The 17,739-nt window shown below is 45.4% G+C and overlaps 1 protein-coding gene across 13 annotated transcripts in view; it reads right to left on the bottom strand.

Annotated features, from left to right (window-relative positions):
• The window catches only part of CDC42EP5 (CDC42 effector protein 5), a 231,634-nt gene that overhangs the window by 126,945 nt on the left and 86,950 nt on the right, over positions 1-17,739 (bottom strand). For 7 of the 13 annotated variants that reach the window (XM_079906965.1, XM_079906968.1, XM_079906972.1 and 4 more), the window contains 2 exons: positions 17,203-17,334; positions 2,982-3,091 (listed from right to left, as the gene is read on the bottom strand). The exons of the other annotated variants lie outside the window; for them this stretch is intronic. The gene's annotated coding sequence lies outside the window, so the exon portion shown is untranslated. The remainder of the gene's footprint in view (positions 1-2,981; positions 3,092-17,202; positions 17,335-17,739) is intronic. 13 annotated transcript variants of the gene reach the window in all.

Below are 17,739 nucleotides of genomic sequence, written 5' to 3'. Positions count from 1 at the left end.
GTGTAGTTAAACAAGTCAGAGAAAGACACATACCATATGATATCACTTATATGTGGAAAATAATACAAAGAAATCTGTACACAAAATAGAAACAGACTCACAGACACAGCAACAAAATTATGGTTACCAAAGGGAAGAGATGGGGGCAGGATAGAAATTAAAAGTATGGGATTAACAGGTGCAAACTACTATATGTATAATAGATAAGCAACAAGGATTTACTGTATAGCACAGAAAATTATACCCAATATCTTGTAATAACCTATAAAGGAATGTAATCTGCAAATCACACACACACATACACACACACACAAAAGAATCACTATGCTGTACACCTGAAACTACCAATATTGTAAATCAACTATACTTCAATTTTAAAAAGAAGTATAATTGATATGACAAGAGATGACAGAAAATGCAAAAAAAGAACTACAGGCACCACAAATAGTCAAAGAATCTTGAAAAAGAACAAGCTGGAGGAATCACTGCCAGATTTCAAAATATACTACAAAGATATAGTATTAAAACAGTATGCTGGGCTTCCCTGGTGGCGCAGTGGTTGGGAGTCCGCCTGCCGATGCAGGCGACATGGGTTCGTGCCCCGGTCCGGGAAGATCCCACGTGCTGTGGAGTGGCTGGGCCCGTGAGCCATGGCCGCTGAGCCTGCGCGTCCGGAGCCTGTGCTCCGCAATGGGAGAGGCCACAACAGTGAGAGGCCCGCGTACCACAAAAAGAAAACAACAACAGTTTGGTAATAGAAAACAACAAACAGATATATAGACCAACGGAACAGAATGAAATTCCTAGATATAAACCGACCCGTGTGTAGTCAACTAATATTTGACAAGAGAGTCAAGAGTACACAATGGGTAAAGGACAGTCTCTTCAATAAATGGTGTTGGTCATATATACAATGGAATATTACTCAGCCATAAAAAGAAACGAAATTGAGTTATTTGAAGTGAGGTGGATGGACCTAGAGTCTGTCATACAAAGTGAAGTAAGTCAGAAAGAGAAAAACAAATACCATATGCTAACACATATATATGGAATCTAAAAAAATAAAATCGTTCTGAAGAACCTAAGGTCGCAGACGTAGAGAATGGACTTGAGCACATGGGGAGGGGGAAGGGTAAGCTGGGATGAAGTGAGAGAGTGGCATGGACATATATACACTACCAAATGTAAAACACATAGCTAGTGGGAAGCAGCTGCATAGCACAGGGAGGTCAGCTCAGTGCTTTGTGACCACCTAGAGGGGTGGGATACAGAGGGTGGGAGGGAGACACAAGAGGGAGGAGATATGGGGACATATGTATATGTATAGCTGGTTCACTTTGTTATAAAGCAGAAACTAACACACCATTGTAAATCAATTATACTCCAATAAAGATGTTAAAAATAAATAAATGGTGTTGGAAAAACGGTGTATTGACGTGCAAAGCACGTCATTAGACCTTTCCTTATCTTGCCACTACATTTTGGATTAGAACATTTACGATTTACCCTCTTAACAACTTTCAATTATATACTACATTACTGCTAATTATAATCACAATGCTGTGCATTAGATCCCCAGAACTTATTCATCCTCTACCTAGAAGCTTGAAGAACTGTAGTGTGTTAATTTTGCCTGCTGTATTATATACTGGAAACATCCTTGTAGTATTTTATTGTCTATATGTGCAAGTTCTTCTAGGTTTTATATGGCAAAAATCTCCTGGGTAGCATAAACATATTTGAAAATCTAAGGGATAATGATGCATTTCTTATTTAATGGACTGTCTTATTTTGTATAACCAGAAACAATGTGGAGTAATTCCTTTTGTCCCAGACCTTCACTAACACGGGTTATTGTCAGACTTTAAAAACAGTTTGCTAGTCTCACATTCAAGATATTGAATTCTTAGATTAAAATTTCCCCAAAGAAATCTCCAGGCCTAAATGGTTTTACTTGCAAATTCTAGAAAACATGTAAAAACAATAATATTAATTCTACTCAATCTCTTCTAGAAACTAGATGAGGAGGAAATGTTGTATTAATTTATGAGGCCAGACCAACTCTCATAGTAAAAGTAAAGAAAACGAAAACCTAAGAAGTGGCTAAAGCCGGCAGCTTTTATACTTTTTAGACAAAGAATAAATTGGTGAGGAATTGACAGTACAAAGAAACTTTGGCTTTGGATGTTTAGTTGAAGAATCTAAAGAGTTTGGGCTTGGCTAGTAAATTAGTAAAGCAACAAGGTTTGTTTCTACAGGCTTTTTGGCTCCAAATTCCCTGTCTCTGAGGATAATGGCGTCCTTCTACCTCCAGATGCAGGAAGGGTACCTCTCGTATAAAAGACACTTTCAGGGAGACACAGGTCAGAGTGTCCTCACATCAGCTGCTCCTCCAGCAACTTTAACACTAAATAAACAACATGTCTATGGTGGCATATTTTGGGGTGGCCCGCCCTAGCCTCAACAACAACAGTGCAAATCCAACAGCAGTGCAAATCCATGAGGCTAGCACAAGAAACTTGAACATCCCAGTACAATCAACAAAGTAAGAACAATCAAAGGAACCGACAATAATGCCATCTCCCAAGGCAGTAACGTGCTTTAGAAAAAACTTACCGGGCTCCCTGGTGGCGCAGGGGTTAAGAATCCACCTGCCAATGCAGGGGACACGGGTTCGAGTCCTGGTCCGGGAAGATCCCACATGCCGCGGAGCAACTAAGCCCGTGCGCCACAACTACTGAGCCTGCGCTCTAGCGCCCTTGAGCCACAGCTACTGAGCCCGCGTGCTGCAACTATTGAAGCCCAAGCACCTAGAGCCCGTGCTCTGCAACAAGAGAAGGCACCGCAATGAGAAGCCCGTGCACCGCAAGGAAGAGTAGCCCCCACTCGCCGCAACTAGAGAAAGCCCGCGTGCAGCAACAAAGACCCAACGCAGCCAAAAATAAAAATAAATAAATTTATTAAAAAAAAATACAACTTACCGACCATATACTTCCTCGTTCCCAGAGAAGAAAACATGCTCATAGAGGTTATCATGCAGCAGAGTCATTGTGTCCGAATATCAGTGAATATGAAAGCAGGATGAGTTCCACTAAAAATCAAAGCAGAAATAGGAGATGACTACAGTTAACTAAGGTCATGAGGATGGGGTCCTGACCCAACAGGACTTGTATCCTTACAAGAGGAGGAAGAGACACCAGGTACCTATCTTTCTCCGTGTGCGGGCACAGAGGGTAGACCACACGAAGACACAGGTAGAAGACAGCTGGCTGTCTGCAAGCCAAGGAGAGAAGCCTCAGGAGAAAGCAATCTTGCCGACACCTTGATTTCAGGCTCCAGGACTAAAGACAACAGATTTCTTTTAAGCCACCCAATCTGCAGCGGTCCCAGCAGACTAGTATAGGATGTAGATATCAAAGATCAGTGCAAATGCCAGCTCTGCTTTCAGCTCTCAGGGCTGTAGTAATTTCCTGTGGTTGTTTTAACAAATGACCACAGCCTTTGTGGCTCAGAAAAACACCAATGTATTGACTTACAGCTCTTGAGGCAAGAAGTGTAACATGGGTCTCGCTGGGCAGGGCTTCATGGCTTCTGGAGGCTCCTGGGGAGAATCTGTTCCCGTGCCTTATTCCAGCCTCTAGAGACGCCTGTATTCCTTGACTCGTGGCCCCGTCCTTCATCTTCACGTCTCTCCCTGACTCTCCTGCCTCCTTCTTTTAATGAGTATCCTCGTGATTACATGGAACCCACCTGGTTAATCTAGGCTCATCTCCCCACCTCAGGATCAGCTGAGTAGCAACCGTGATTCCACCTGCAACTTTAATAGCCTCTTGCACGTAATGGTACATACTTACAAGCTCTGGGACTTTGGAAGTGGACATCTTTGTGGGGGGAGCATTTTTCTGTGTACCACAATCTGCAAGAGGTCCCATCACCCGCACAGCTGCTGTGTGACCTTGTGAAGGGGATATTTCCCCTCTGGCCTCTCATTTCTTCCTCCGACCTGACAATAACCCTTTCAGTTGTATCAGGCAATTTTGAACAAATGATGGAATAAAAAGTGTCACAGACCCAGTGCAGACCTGGAAATTGCTTAACGAATGCTAACTATCCTTGTTATCATTAATGTTAATTATATAAATCGGAGACTTGATTACATTTCCATCACCCTACTTGCAAACACCCCCACCCCTGCCCAGCATCCACCAACACAAAGCCTCGAGGCCCAGCTTCCTTCACTCCTCAACCATTTGAGCAGTGAAAGACCCAGCTGGCCTGAGTCTGCATGGAATTCCACTCCCCCTTCCCCACTTGAACTGAACTGAAATGGGATCTCGGAAGAGGGTCTGAGCGGAATGAGATGATGATGTTCACGAAAAGAACCTGGTCCACCTCCTGGATTCTAGCAGCTCTCTGAAACACGGGAGACACAAACTCGCAACGTGCCCATCTCCCTGTGCCTGGTGGGGATCCAGCTACAGGAGAACCCTGGAGGAGAAGCAGAAACCGACCCCTAACCCAGCCCCAGAGCATCCCACCACGTGGAGCCCATCAAAAGGCTGCAGGATGAGTTCAGGAGAGGAGGACTCTTACCCAGGATTTTGATAACTTAAAACAGCCTTTAATCCTGGATAAAACCCACCCCACACTCGTTAGGATGGCTACTATAAAATATACCCAGACAATAACAAGTGTTGGATGATTCCACTTATATGAGGTTCCTAGAATAGTCAAATTCATAGAAATAGAAGGTAGAATGGCGATTGACAGGGGATGGAGGAAGGGGGGTGGGGTTTGGTTGTTTAATGTACAGAGTTTCAGTTTTGCAGGATGAAAACAGTCCTAGAAACGGATGGTGGAGATGGTTGTACAACAATGTAAATGTCCTTAATTCTACTGAACTTGACACTTATAAACGGTCATGATGGTACCTTTTATGTTATGTGTATTTTACCACAATAAAAAAATGGAAAAAAAGTGGATAACAGGAGGCAAAGTACAGTGGTTCTCTCTGGAGTATAACTGATGGGTAATGCTTCTGTGCACTGTTCTGTATTTTTTGAATATTCCACAACAGTCGTGAGTTTATCTGGAATTTTTTTTTTTTTTGCCAAAGAGAAAACCACAAATGCTGGCTGATTTATTCACTTAGACTCTTAGCAGTCACTTTCCTGGGCCTATGTTGCGTTCTGGGGACAGAGATGAAGCAGCTTGTGAATTAGGGTAGGGGACAGATGTGGGAAATGTCCATATTATCTAGGCATTCTGTGATGTGGGATCTGACAGGAGGCAGCAGAGGGCGCTGCGGAGGAACGAAAAGGAAACTCCTACTTGAGTGAAAGGTTTGGGGTTGTGTTTGGGAAGGTGATGGGAACGGACACCAGTCTTAGAAGGGATCTTGGTACCGTATCTGTTCTCATTAAGCCTGTGCCTTCAGCGCCCTACAGGTAGCAATTACTTACGTATTTATTTTTGATTATCAGAGCATCACATACCAGTGGAGAAAAGAAACACTTTCATGAATGAAATTAAGACCATTAACTGTCCCAATATCCTGGGATAAACCACAATGGAAAAGAATATGAAAAAGAATGTATATACGTGTATAACTGAATCACTTTGTTGTACAGCAGAAATTAAAACAACATTGTAAGTCAACTCTACTTCAATAAAATAAATTTTAAAATAATAAATAAAAATTGATTGTACAATTTTCAAAATAAATCACAAGGAGACACCTAGCTATTCCTTCAACAAATGTCTGACATTGAGCAGGTACCCAGAAAAAATCTATTCATTGGATGCAAAAAAAAAAAAGAGCTTTAATTGTCCATTTGGAAAAATAAAACAATTAGATTCCTAATTTACACCATATGCAAAAATTAACTCCAGTTGGATTGAGAAACTAAATGTGGAAAAGAATCTAGGAAACTCCTCCTCGGTCCTGGATGTTATAAAGTTATTCTTTGGATGTTATAAAGTTATTCTTCTATAGCATGTTCTACTTATTTAAACAACACAAAACACTTCTTTAAAAATGTATTTATTCATTTTTGGATGTGTTGGGTCTTCGTTGCTGCACACAGACCCTTTCTCTAGTTGCAGCGGTGCATGGGCTTCTCACTGTGGTGGCCTCTCTTGTTGAGGAGCCTGGGCCCTAGGCACACGGGCCTCAGTAGTTGCAGCGCATGGGCTCAGCAGTTGTGGCTCGCGGGCTCTAGAGCGCAGGCTCAGTAGTTGTGGCGCACGGGCTTAGTTGCTCCGTGGCATGTGGGATCTTCCTGGACCAGGACTCAAACCCGCGTCCCTTGCACTGGCAGGCAGATTCTTAACCACTGCGGCACCAGGGAATTCCCATAAATACTGTATTGACCTTGATTTGATACGTAACAATACACTCTGGGATCTTTCCTTACTGGTACGTAGGTTATTTTCAAATACATTTCTCCATCATCTTCTAATTTCCACAGTGGTCGATGAGAAGTCTGATGTGATTCTGAGCTAGGAACAATTACTTTAAAAAATTTACAGAGGAAGAAGCAGACGCACAAAGAGATTGATTTACTTGCTCAAAGTACAGAACTTATAACTGGCAGAGTCCAGAGTCATACATAGAAATCTAGTCTCTGGAATTGTATTCGATGATAATGCACTATATGCTTCCCTATACTTCCCATATTCTGTATGTATCTATTCATCTATCAGCATTCAAAAATATTTACTGAGGGCTTCCCTGGTGGCGCAGTGGTTGAGAGTCCGCCTGCCGATGCAAGGGACACTGGTTTGTGCCCCGGTCCGGGAAGATCCCATATGCCGCAGAGCGGCTGGGCCCGTGAACCATGGCCGCTGAGCCTGTGCATCTGGAGCCTGTGCTCTGCAACGCGAGAGGCCACAGCAGTGAGGGGCCCGCATACTGCCAAAAAAAAATATATATATATATATATATATGTATATTTACTGAATATCTACTATGTGCCGGTTACTGTTCTAGATGCAAGGATACAATGGGAAACGCTACCAAAAAAAAAAAAAACCTCTAGAGATTAGAATAGCAATACATTCTAGAGGGAGACAGACAGTAAAGAATATTAGTAAGAAAATACATAACAAGGCTAGTGATACATGCTGAAGGAAAATAAAAAAACAGCAAAAGATAAATATACAATCTGGAGGCGGTGTAGCAGTTTTAGAAAGGATGGTGGTCTGGGAAGATCTAAGTGAGAAGGAAACATTGGAGCAGGACTAGAGGACAGGATGTGGTGAGGAGCCACGTGCATCTCTGGCGGAAGAACATTCCAGGCAGAGAAAACGGCATGTGCAAAGGTCCTGAGGCAGAAGCATGCTTGGCGTGTTCTAGGCATAGCAAAGACACCCATGTGGCTGAAGCAGAGCCAGTGAGGAGATGCAATGACAGAAGATGCAGAGTCCTGTAAGTCTGACTGAGATGGCAAGCCCTGGAATGATTCTGAGCAGAGGGATACAAAGTGGCTAGCTTTGGTTGTATTTTATTGCCAAATTGTATTTTATTATCCGCGTGCTTTATTCCATGGAATCAGGCTTGTATTTTGGAGAAAGATCCCATTTTTAAAAAGTTTTTTATTATTTATTTATTTTCCTTTTGGCCGCGCCGTGCAGCATGTGGGATCCTAGCTCCCCCACCAGGGATCAAACCTGTGCCCCTGCGGTGGAAGCACAGAGTCTTAACTACTGGACTGCCAGGGAAGTCCCCCCCCCACCCCATTTTCTTTAAATTGAGATACAGCTGCCATATAATATTGTGTAAGTATTGTGTAAGGTGAACCACATACTGATTTGATACGTTTATACTGAAGTATGATTGCCATCGTAGCGTTGGCTAACACCTCTGTTGTGTCACATAATTATTTTTTCTTCTTGCAGTGGGAACATTCAAGATCTAGTGTCTTAGCAGGTTTAATGTTTAGAATACAGTTTTATCATCCATAATCACTATACTATGCATTAGATCTCCAGGACTTATCTACTAGTTGCAAGTTTGTATCCTTAAACAACATCTCCCTATTTCCCTCGTCACCACCATTCCACTCTCTGTTACTATTTCACTTTTTTTAGATTCCACATATAAGCGATATCATACAGTATTTGTCTTTCTCAGTCTTACTAATCTCACCTAATATAATGCCCTCAAGATCCAACCATCGTGTTATGGCAAATGGTAGGACTTCATTTTTTCTGGTAGCTGAGTAGTATTCATATATACAGCACATCTTTTTTTTTTTAATAAGTGATTTTATTTAATTTTGGTCGAACCACATGGCTTGCGGGATCTTAGTTCCCCGACTAGGGATTGAACCCGGGCCCTCAGCAGTGAAAGTGCAGAGTCCTAAGCAGTGGGCCACCAGGGAAGTCCCACACCACATCTTTATCCATTCATCCACTGATGGACACTTAGGTTGTTTCCATATCTTGTGCATGTTGTGAATAATGCTGCAATGAACACAGGAGTGCAGATAACTCTTCAGATCGGGTTTTCGTCTCCTTTGGATAAATACCCAGAGGTGGGATTGCTGGATCCCATGGTAGTTCTATTTTTAGTTTTTTGAGGAACAAGAGATTTGGTTTTCATGAATGGACTGGTGTATTATATATATGGAAACAGTGCCAACCATTTCAGGAGAACTGCCTTCAGTCCTCTTGTGGACATCCCGGTGTGGACACCCAGACATCATTCTTGCGCCTCCATTCCGAGGGCTGGTAATTGGGAACGGGTGACGTACCCCTCAGACCTTCCCTCTCAAAGGAGACAGACCAGGGTCTTCCTTGGCAGCCTCCTCCCGGCTCTGGGGACTGGAGATCGACCGTGAGCGTCTCTCCCTGTGAAGACCTCTACTACTGCTCTGCTCAGCGAGGCCTCCGCCCAAAGCCAAAGTCCTATTTTATCCCATAATTTCCCAGGAATAATAAAGCGTTCCATAGGGATCAGCTTTTGGCTAGCTTTTCTCGGTTGCCTCGTCATCATTTCTGTAAGATCCACCTTTTTCCTTCAACAGATTTTTACTCGCAAGGAAATGACTTCCGAGAATGACAGCCACAATGCTGGCTAGTCACTTTCTCTCATCTAGATCTGCCCAAACACCAGAACCGAGCTTGGCCGGCATCCCTAGTGCTTTGGCAGCCATGGCTGTGTCCGCCCTCCCCTATCTGCCGGGCTTGGCCCCAATTCTGGGAGGAACTGTTAAGTTTAACGGGGTGACACTGCTGCTTGGTTGAGATTAGACCACATGGGGGAGGTTAAAAATGAGTAGGGGAAGAAAGACAAATACCATATGATATTACTTATATGTGGAATCTAAAATATGCCACAAATGCACCTGTCTAAGAAACAGAAAACAGACTCACAGACATAGAGAACAGACTTGCGGTTGCCAAGCGGGAGGGGGTGTGGGGGAGGGATGGATTGAGAGTTTGGGATTAGCAGATGCAAACTATTGCATATAGAATGGGTAAACAAGGTCCTACTGTATAGCCCAGGGAACTATATTCAATATCTTGGGATAAACCATAATGGAAAAGAATTAAAAGAATGTTAGAAACCCAAACCAAACAAATAACGAGTCGGCAGGGGAGGTTAGGGGGCTCTTGCAATAATCCAGGTGACAGCTGACGTGGTTCAGACCAGGGTTGTGTTAGCAGAAGTGGTGAGGTGAGATTGCAGTTCTGCAATTCTCTCTCTCTCTCTTCCTTCTCTCCATCCCTCCCTCTGCTCTCTCTTCCCCTTAACGGGACTCCAGTTACACATATGTTGGACCTTTTTAGCATGTCCCATACTTGTCTCATGCCCTTTATTTTATTAATTGAGGTAAGTCATGCCCTCTTCTGAATATTTATTCTTCAGTCTCTCTGTACCTCTGTCTGGGTAGGTCTCTGAGACCTATGTCTCAGGTCACTCTTTCTCTCTTCAGCTGAGTCCAATTTGCTGTTAACCCCATAGTTGAGTTCACAGTTTCAGTAACTACATGTTTCAATTCTAGAATTTGTATTTATGTTTTCATATTTTCTAGTTCTTTGTTGAAATTTCCCATCTTGCCATTTATTTGTACATAGTGGTTATAATTATTTGAAGCCCAACGTGGTCTATTTCTATGACATACTTTTCCCCCCTCTGGGTTCTTTGGGCTAATCTTAACCACCTGATGCCTTATTGCTTTTGATTATGTGCCAAAAATTGCGTGTGATGTTTTTGGGGATACTCTGCCACTCTGTACGGTTGTTCTCCTCCAGAGAGGATATATTTTTGCTTGGACTAAAGACCAGTCCTTTTCACTTTTTATAACTGGGTTTCTCCCCTTCTGAGGTCTTGCTAATGCCCAGATCACCTTCATCCCAGGATGTGACCCTTCAGGGATGTTTATGGGGTACTTCCTCCTGATGGACCCTTCTGCCTGATGCCCTCAATTTGAAAATATTGTTTAATGCGATGGCCCAAAGTTCCACCCAGCTTTTCAGTCTCTTCTCTGCTGCTTTTACTTTTAGTAGCCGCAAACTGTCAGTGTAAACCTATCCCCAAGTGATAAATCCCCCTCTCTTGGTTTCCTTCCCCTTTTGTAACTTGGAACCATAAACTCTGTCTGCTTTGGAAGCTCTCCAAGGCTGACAAACAGATGTTCTCTATGCTTTTTCTCTGTTTTTGTTTGTTTTGTTTTATTTTTTTGCAGTGGGAAGTTTAATCTAAAATAACGTAGTCAGACATTTCTGGGAACCAAACTTCCATCAGCATTTCTTTTCAGCCTAGTTTCCATTCTTGAAACCGTGCGTTTTTAAAAAACCCTTACAGCTATCACCCTACCCCAAGCAACTCAAGTCTTCCCTGGAGGGCAAGAGCTCCTTAACTGGTCTATACACACGGTTTTGTTTTAATAACTATAAAAATGTCCATTTATGTTATATATTATTGCTAAATATAGTATCACAATAATAGGTGAGAACATAGGGTCCTCCCAGGTTGAAATCCAGCTCCAACACTTACCTGATGCACAGCACTAATCACCCTGGTTGCCCCTCTGAGCCTCCCTGTCCTCATCTATAAAACAGATCGACTCCTCTACTGAATCTTGTGAGAATTAAGAAAACTGTCCATATGGAGGACTCAGAACGGTGACTGGCACATAACAGGTGCTCAGAAAATGTGAGTTCTTATGTTTATTGCCTCCTCCGATTCTGTCTCCATGAAGTGGCCGTATATATATCTTAGACAAAAATCTGATCATGTCAGGCTTACGTTGAAAACCTTTCCCGTTGGGCTTCCCTGGTGGCGCAGTGGTTGACAGTCCACCTGCCGATGCAGGGGACGCGGGTTCGTGCCCCCGTCCGGGAAGATCCCACATGCCGCGGAGCGGCTGGGCCCGTGAGCCGTGGCCGCTGAGCCTGCGCGTCCGGAGCCTGTGCTCCGCAACGGGGGAGGCTGCAGCAGTGAGGGGCCCGTGTACCACAAAAAAACAAAAAACAACAAACCTTTCCCATTATCCTAAAGATCAAATCCCAAATCTTTACATCGCCATTTACAAAGCCCTGCACATTCAATCCCTATGGAAGCATCTCCTCAATGTCCTCCAATTTCCAGTGCTTTGGGAATTGTGTCTACTTCTGAGAACTTGCAAAATTATTTCCTGACTCAGGGCTAGAGTCAGGATTCTGCCTAGATTCTCCTCAACTCTCAGCTCTGCTGACAGTTCCTCCATCCTCACACTCCTACTTAAGCTCAGCATCATGGGGGGGCCTTCCCCGAGGTCTGCACTCAAGGTCAAGTCCCCTTTTGACACAGAGTCATAGCCACTGTTTCCCTTGGGGCGCCTACGACGTGAGCAGCTATGGCTTACCACGCACCACACTTTCATGGCTTCTCCTATATTGTGTTATCACTGCCCCACAGCTGCCCCACAAGACACTGTATACCAGACTATCTTACACCCAGCTGTGGACTCGTGATGAATTCTCATCAATGGAATGAGAGCAGAGGTGATACCTGCCACTTCAGGATTTTTTAAAAAAAGAAATGATGTGGGACTTCCCTGGTGGCGCAGTGGTTAAGAATCCGCCTGCCAATGCAGGGGACACGGATTCGAGCCCTGGTCCGGGAAGATCCCACATGCCGCGGAGCAACTAAGCCGGCGCGCCACAACTACTGAGTGCATGCCACAACTACTGAAGCCCACGTGCCTAGAGCCCGTGCTCCGCAACAAGAGAAGCCACCGCAATGAGAAACCCGCACACCGCAACGAAGAGTAGCCCCCGCTCGCCACAACTAGAGAGAGCCCGCGCGCAGCAACGAAGACCCAACGCAGCCAAAAATAAATAACTCAATTTAAAAAAAAGAAGAAGGAAGAAATGGATGCGTCATTTTCACTCTCTCATTCTCCTTCCCCTCTCTGGTAGCAGAGTACTCCAAGATCTTAGTGGGTGCTGGGGCCAAACGTTGGAAGAATCCTGGGAGCATGTGTCACCCCATGGAGGAACTCCAACTGCCGAGCTGGGGGCACCCGTACTGAAGGGTTACATGAGCGAGAAATAAGACATTCCACTGAGACAAACTACTGAGCTTTTGAGGCTGATGTGTGGGGGAAAAAAAATCTAGTGTTACTAGAGGTTAGATATCACCCCTGCAATCACATGATTTTTGGAGACCTTTGACGTGTGTCTTCCTCATTAGACCGGGAGCTCCATTAATTTGCATATTCCAAATGTTCGGCACAGACTCAGGTCCTTAAGAGACACCCAATAAATATGTATTTGTTGAAACAACAAAACAGGAAAGTCGCCGACTCACACCTCCCTAGGAAGGCGACTCGCTTCAGGCCCCACGTTCTACATGAGACAGAGCCGGCATCACAGTATCATTTACGTCTAACTCCTGTCGGTGCTCAGAGTCCCCCTCACACCCTAGGGCCAGCCTTGCCAATCTGGATGCGGTGTTTGGATGGGAGATTCAAGTCGGGCATGAGTGTGGTTGGACCAGTCCTCCTCTCCCACACCCCCAGTCAAGGGAAGGAGGAACTAGGTCATGTGGATGAACTTTCCGTTAAACCACTTAGTAAGAAAACCACAAGATGGTTCGGATTGAGTCTCTGACCACCACAGCCCGTACATCTGTCCGTTGGCAAGGCTGAGTCTTGGGCAGGCAGCATCGTGCCTGCCGTGTTTACTTTTTGGTTTTCCATTGGTGAGTTCTGACATGGCAGGAGGGGATCTCTGGGCTGGGGGACCAGGATGCTGAAAATCCAGGTCCTTCCCTAGACCATAGTCCTGGTTGGATCGATGCCATGGGACCTTAGCCTATGATTCAAGGGGGAGCAGAGACTATGGAAAGAAGGTATTGTCTACCCAAGCCTCAGGCTCCCCTGCCCCGGCCTTGAACCAGGGGCTTAGGGGCTTAATCAGATATGGATTCTGAGTGAAGAATGGAGCCCTTTAAACCTGGATTTCTCTACTAGGCCACAAGAGAGGAGGGAGAGGAGGCCACAATCTTGAGTCTGGGCCACAAGATTTGGGTACGAGAGAGTAAGTCTGTGTCCTAAAGTGCTAAGGTCTACACTGGGTCAATGCAGTCGACTCTCACCCGCAGAGCCGGAACTGGGTAAGAAAAGGCTGGGATGGTGAGCGTATTTGCGGAGTGCTTTTGGAGTCTAAACTCTCAAGTGCTTGGACTCCGTGAGATCATAGTTCCCTGACCAGGGCTCGAACTCGCGCCCCCTGCACTGGAAGCATGCAGTCTTAACCACTGGGTCACCGGGGGAGCCCCGTGAGGCTCTAGATTTGATCCCCTTCTAGAAAGCTACTCTAGAGTCATTTTCCTGGGTGATCCAGACTCGGTGTCAGACCAGAAGAATTCCAGGACCCTCTGGGGCTGGGAGCTGTCCAGGTCTGATGAATTCTGTCTGGATAGAGATGGAAATCCGGAGCTCTGGGATAAAGATGTCACCAGAATCACCCAACTACACGGGAGCAGACAATTCAGGCCTTCGCCACAGTCACTACGGCAGCTGAAGCCACGGCTGGCGATTTCAGGTTGGACGCCTATCCAGAGGTTGCCCAGTCTCAGGTCCCGCCTGTCGTGTTCGGATCAAGGGGGAAATGGATGGGCCACGTGGAGCCCTTCGCAGAGACAAGAACAGAGGGCGAGGGAGGTGAGGAACCAACCCCCCTTCACACGGCCACCCCCCTGTCCTCTGGTTGCTCGTGACATCTACCTTCAGCTTAGCCAGCACTGGGCGGGTTTCTGGAGAGAACGTGGAAATGCATGCCTTTAGTGTTCCTCAGAACTCCAGTGTAGCTGGTTCCTTCTAGTACCGAGGCGTCCATCAGCTCCAATGGTGCATCAGCCGGAGGGGTCATAATGACACGCTCCTTTGCTCTCCATGCTCCTGGGAGGCGGCTACCCACAAGGAGCTTTATTGTCTGGTCTCCCTTGCATCTGCTTGTGACTGTAGTAAGTAAATATAGCCAAGAAAGTTGGGCAGAAATAACGTGTATCACTTCCAGGCCAGCGACTTACAGGTGGACATACCCTTTCTGCTTTCTCTTTCTCTTTCCTTTGGTTGGAAGCAGAGGACACTGTTGCCCACGAGGATGGCGGGGCCACAGATGGAAGAGGCTGATGTTCCTGAGACCTCCTAAGACAGGAAGTTCAAATCCTTCCCAGGAAGACCCACATTGGTCATGAGGAAGCAACAGACTCCCTTTGTGTTAAGACACTGGTATTTCAGGGCTGACCTGTTACAGTGGTGACTGTTACCCCTCTTTCATATCACAATGGTAGTTAAATAATTGATGAGTAGCTAAGTAATTGATTGATTCTAACCCCTCATTGGATGGAAGCTCTGCTGAGCACAGGGACCGTATCTGTTTTGTTCACTTCTGTATCCCAAACACCAAGCGCATGACAGGAAATGGCTAAATATTGGTCAACTGGCTTCTGAAGAAAGGGAGCTCACAAAACTCACATTTATGAAAGTTTATGGGGAAAGGGACTTGTCCAAGGTTGTTGTAGGAGACAGAGGAAGATCTCATTCCGTCTGACTTCTCAGCCCACGCTCTGCACTTCTTTCAATATCTTAACAGCCAAGTTTCCACTACACACCTACTCAGAGTGGCCAAGACCCAAAACACTGACACCAAAGGCTGGCGAGGACGTGGGGCAACAGAAACTCGCATTCATTGCTGGTGGGAAACGCAAAAGGGTACATTTTGACCATTTCGCAGTTTCTTACCAAACTCAACCTGCTTACTACCATATGACCCAGCAGTTGTGCTCCTTGGTATTTACTTAAATGAACTGAAAAGTTATGTGACCACCTAGAGGGGTGGGATAGGGAGGGTGGGAGGGAGGGAGACGCAAGAGGGAAGAGCTATGAGAACATACGTATATGTACAACTGATTCACTTTGTTTTATAAAGCAGAAACTAACACACCATTGTAAAGCAATTATACTCCAATGAAGATGTTAAAAAAAAAAACAGAAAAGTTATTTCCACACAAAAACCTGCACACAGATGTTTAAAGCAGCTGCTTTTTCATAACTGCCAAAACTTGGAAGCAACCGAGATGCTGTTCAGCAGGTGAACAGCTAAGTAAACCGTGGTCCGTCCACAATGGAATATTATTCAGTGCTAAGAAGCTACGAGCTATCAAGCCATGGAAAAACACGGAGGAACTTGAAATGCTTATCTCCAAGTGGAAGGAGTCAATCTGAAAAGGCTACAGGCCGCATGATTCCAACTCTATGACAGTCTGGAAAAGGAAAGACGATGGATACAGTAAAAAGATCAGCTGTTGCCAGGGGTTAGGAAGGAGGGAAGCATGAAGAGGTAGAGCAGAGAGGAATTTCAGGGCAGTGAAACTACTCTGTACGATACTGCAGTGGTGGACACATGGCATTATACGTTTGTCCGAACACATAAAATGTACAACACCAAGAGTGAGCCCTCTTACGCTAATACGTATAAAATAGATAACTAATAAGAACCTGCTGTATTAAAAAAAAAAACAATTCAGAAAAAAAGAAAAAGAGTGAGCCCCCATGTAAACTACGGGCTTTGGGTGGTTATGATGTGTCGATGTGAGTTCATCAGTTGTAACACGTGTACCACGCTGGTGCCAGCGTGTTGATAATGCGGGAGGCTGTGCATGTCTGGGGGCGGGGGGTGGACGGGAAACCTTGGTATCTTCTGCTTCAGTAGTTGTGGCTCACAGGCTCAGTAGTTGTGGCGCACGGGCTTAGCTGCTCCACGGCATGTGGGATCCTCCCAGACCAGGGCTCGAACCCTTGTCCCCTGCATTGACAGGCGGATTCTTAACCACTGTGCCACCAGGGAAGGCCCCTCTTCTGCCCAATTTTGCTGTGATCCTAAAACTAGTCTAAGAAATAAAATTCATTTGCGAAAAGAACCAAATTACCCATCTGACCTTGACGGTGGGTCGCGATGGTGTTTCAGATAAGTGAGCAGCGGTTTGCTTGCAAATCTACTGAAACATCTGTTATGCTAAGAAGCAGCCCTCACTGCTGATGGGGGTGGCGGTGAGAAGGACAAAGCTCAAGGAAAGGAGTTACTTCCCTTTTTCTGAGAAAATCAACAGGAAAACCGAGACATACTTGGGGTTAAGCTTCCGCACATCCTACCCTGCATGTCTGTCTGTCGAGTTGGGCTCCACTGCCTACCTGTCTGTCGAGTTGGGTTGTTTCGGTTCCTCTGTTTGCACGTGCTGGCCTGCCTCGCTCTGTCCCCTCATCCTCCTTGGAGAGCTTCCCTTGGCGGTGAGCATGCCTGGGCTGCTTTCTCCCCGGGCTCTGTGATTCTGCCCTTGCAAGGACTTTCGGATGCTAATGATGGATGGTGACCATCAATCCTCCTGGGAACAATGGGCTCCCACTGATACCCCAGGCTTGTGATGACCTGTGAGCATGGCCAGCTAACCCCAGTCCTCTGTGGGGCTCAGACGGGCTGTTTTAAGCTTTTTACCCAGGTAGTCACATGTATGGGAGGTCTACCTTAGGTTCTTGGGGACACAGAGAGGCCCTCCAGACTCAGTGGGAGAGAAGGACACGGACAGAGACAGAGAGAGAGGAAAAAAAAGGAGAGACAGAGAATTTGCATAAAGTCAGACTAAGCGAGACAGAAGAGAGGAAGAGCCAGAGACAGATGTACTGACTGAAGGAGACCTCTACTTACTTCAGGCGCCAAGGGTGTGTTTAGAGATGCTCCACCAAGCGTGGCGGCCGCTACCCACAGGTGTCTGTGGATCAATCTACACAAAGCCAGTCTCAGCCGCCATGTGCTTCAATTATAAAACACACCCGGGACCTGGAAGACAGAGTAAAAAGAAAGAGTGTGAGCTATGTCGTTGGTCATTTTTCACACGGAAAAGATAACGTTTTAAAACAGATTGGGTTAAATGAAACATAGGTATAATTACTTTCCATCAGTTTCTTTTTAGTGTGGACCTTTAAACACGCACATGTGGCTAGTACTTGCGGTTGATATTGTATTTTAATTGGAAAGTGCTGGTTTAGGGAGCTGGCTGGCCACCTTAACACCCCACACTCTTCGCAAAGGAGACTCAAAGGAAAATGGGCATCTTCCCTGAAGCAGATGCTCAGACAGTCTCCGGAGAGCCTATGACCAAGAGGCATCACTCAGAGACCTGGTGGGACTTATCCTTTCTGTCCTAAGAGAGATGAGCTAACGTTCCAGGTCTTGCTTAGCAGA

Source organism: Stenella coeruleoalba, assembly GCF_951394435.1.
Source record: "Stenella coeruleoalba genome assembly, chromosome: 20".
In the NCBI taxonomy this organism is placed as follows: domain Eukaryota; kingdom Metazoa; phylum Chordata; class Mammalia; order Artiodactyla; family Delphinidae; genus Stenella; species Stenella coeruleoalba.
This window is presented reverse-complemented; position numbering and strand designations above follow the sequence as displayed.